Genomic DNA, 2,609 nt, shown 5'->3' with positions numbered 1-2,609 from the left:
TCATGTACCGTTGCGTCACACCACGGACTAAACCCAAATTTTGGTCTTTTTTTTGATCTTTGATCTTTGGTTTTGATCGCACCACTGCAGTTGCTCTAAAACCATTACTTTTTAGCTCTTGGTCTAGCTTTTGGCGTTTAATCTCTTCCATGACTGTGGTTGCTCTGAGAGACGTAAATTTTGATTTGGTTTTGCTATTTTTCTCTCTTCTCACTCATTTTCAATAATCGTTTAAATAATTGGGAAAATAAGTAAGCAATGCTAAATGTTACATAAAAAATTAATATTTATGTGACTAGAATTTGTACATGTAAAATGAGTGAAGCAAATTACTTTGATCGAAATTCTAGAATTGACTTATCTAGAATTTGGACGAAGTGCATCTTCCAAGTTCTTATATAGCCTCTGCTTCAATGGACTCCCTTTTTCAATTATAACCGGGGTCATTAACATTTTATGACGTACCTAGGTGGCTCCGGTTCTAACCTCATATGATTCAAATTTGCCCAACATATGAGAACCAAGCCCAAAATTTGCATGGCTGCTAATGAAGGGACCGGATTTATCAGGGATACAAAAGAGTTGTATCCGATCCTGACCGTTGGATCACTCAAACTGTACCCCTGCTAATTCCGGTCTCCCCATTAGCAGCGTTGAAAATTTGAAACAAAAAGGGGAGTATTTACAATGCCAAGCCAACATAAACAAAAAAAAAAATACACAAAGAAGAAAAAAAAATCATACCAAACTACCGACAAAAACACTAAAAAACACTAACAGAGAAAATTCGTTCACAAACAAATCAACGTTTCACAAATTTCCTCCCCACTTGAACTCGTTATCCCACTGCTGGATCCCACATTTTCATCATCATCATCAAATTCATCTTCATCATCGGACGACAATCTAGTCAACCAACACGTCCCATGTAAATGACCATTCACACAAACAAAATACTCCAACCTCCCGTCATTAGACCCAAGTTTCTTCAAAGCACTCTTCCTTGGTATAAGCTTAGCCGAAGTCATGCTCCAAACACGAGACCCACAATAAGGACATCGTATATGATGCTCGAACTGTATCTGCCGTTTGATCAAAAAGTCTCTCGTTTTCGATTTCACAAATCCCTTAAATACCCCTCTAAACACACCCAATGACCCAAATCATCATCATTACCACCGTTACTAATGCCGATATGTTCGCAGGGATCACAGATATACAGTACGTCAGTTTGACATTTTTTAGTCAAGAAGCTCTGACCAGAAGTCTTTGAAAACCGAGAAGCATTAGCGAAATGACCTTTTAGAACTTTTTCGACGCGCAAGTTCCGACAAGGTTTCCCGCCACAACAGTAGAATAAAACCTTTGCGAGCGAGTCCCAACCGCCGTTCAGCCGTCCGTTCGGCGGCGTACCGTGAATTAATCCTTCTACCATACGCGGTGCTCGTGATACACATAATTCTCTCCATAATACTCTTTTGGCGACGGCGCTAACTTTCCGGCTAACACATGCCATTAAACACAGTATGTGCGGATCCCAATTGATTGATCGGAAGACTAATAAGAGAACCCTTTCGTCGAGAATTCCAGATGAAGAATCGGCTGTCGGAAACTCGCTTGAATCGTTTGATTTCAATCTTTTGTTCACCATTTTTGAACTGAAATGAAGAACAACACTCGAATTGAACGTGTGAAAGGGAATTTGTTCCGCTGCGACGTTTATATACTTGTCCCGAAATAGGTCTGCACGCGTTTGCTGCACAGTGGTTGAAGATATTTTCTTTGCAGCATTCGACACGTGTCTGGATTCTTAAATAAAAAAGAATCTTAAGAAGAGCATAATATGATTGGTCTGATCTTACACCGTTGGTTTAGCATTTTATAATCAAAAATATATTTTCCGAGGAACAAAAATATCTACTAGGTACGTGTCGAATTCTAACAGCTTCTGTTTGTTTCAGATATTTAAGCCAGTAGAAATCTAACATCTGGGATGATGATCAACTTACACGTATAAAACAAATAATTAGGTTTGATTTGCTTTACTTAACTCGTAATGCGGCCACACTTAGAAAAGAGGTTAACCTTTTTTTCCCAACAGAAAAGTGGTTTATCTCCGCGTATTATCAATAGCTAATACTCCCTCCGTCTCTAAAAGATAGGCAGATTTGTGTATAAAATTACACATAAATCTTCCTATCTTTTAAAAAACGGAGGGAGAATAATATTATATATGTCAGGTGCTCAAATTGCCGATGTTGTTAATGCTACACCAACAACAGAAAAAAGAAACAGAAAAAAATAAAAAAATAAATAAAGCATCTTAATATTTATCCTGGCTGAATTGGGGCATATGTCACTTAATTGGGGCTTATAGGTTACTTCATCCCCACAATACACGATGATAAGGGGTGTCTAAAAGATTGTAAAAATACTAAATTAACCCTTAAAGAAACTTTAATTATTCTAACACAAATACAAATACTAAATCATAACTTAATTAACAAAAACAAAAATCATTAATCAAAACTCAATTTATTTTTCGATTTCCATCAAAATTAAAATCTAATTTCCTTTTGTTAAATAGAAAGAAAACCCAAATACAGACA

At 36.9% G+C, this 2,609-nt stretch overlaps 1 pseudogene; it reads right to left on the bottom strand.

The window, feature by feature from the left end:
- Positions 1-624: 624 nt before the first annotated feature.
- On the bottom strand, positions 625-1,709 carry LOC113355308 (annotated as a pseudogene).
- Between the last annotated feature and the right edge of the window lie 900 nt (positions 1,710-2,609).

This window comes from Papaver somniferum, chromosome 3 (genome assembly GCF_003573695.1).
Source record: "Papaver somniferum cultivar HN1 chromosome 3, ASM357369v1, whole genome shotgun sequence".
NCBI classification, from domain to species: domain Eukaryota; kingdom Viridiplantae; phylum Streptophyta; class Magnoliopsida; order Ranunculales; family Papaveraceae; genus Papaver; species Papaver somniferum.
Note: the sequence above shows the minus strand (reverse complement) of the source record. Positions and strands in the feature narration are given on the sequence as shown.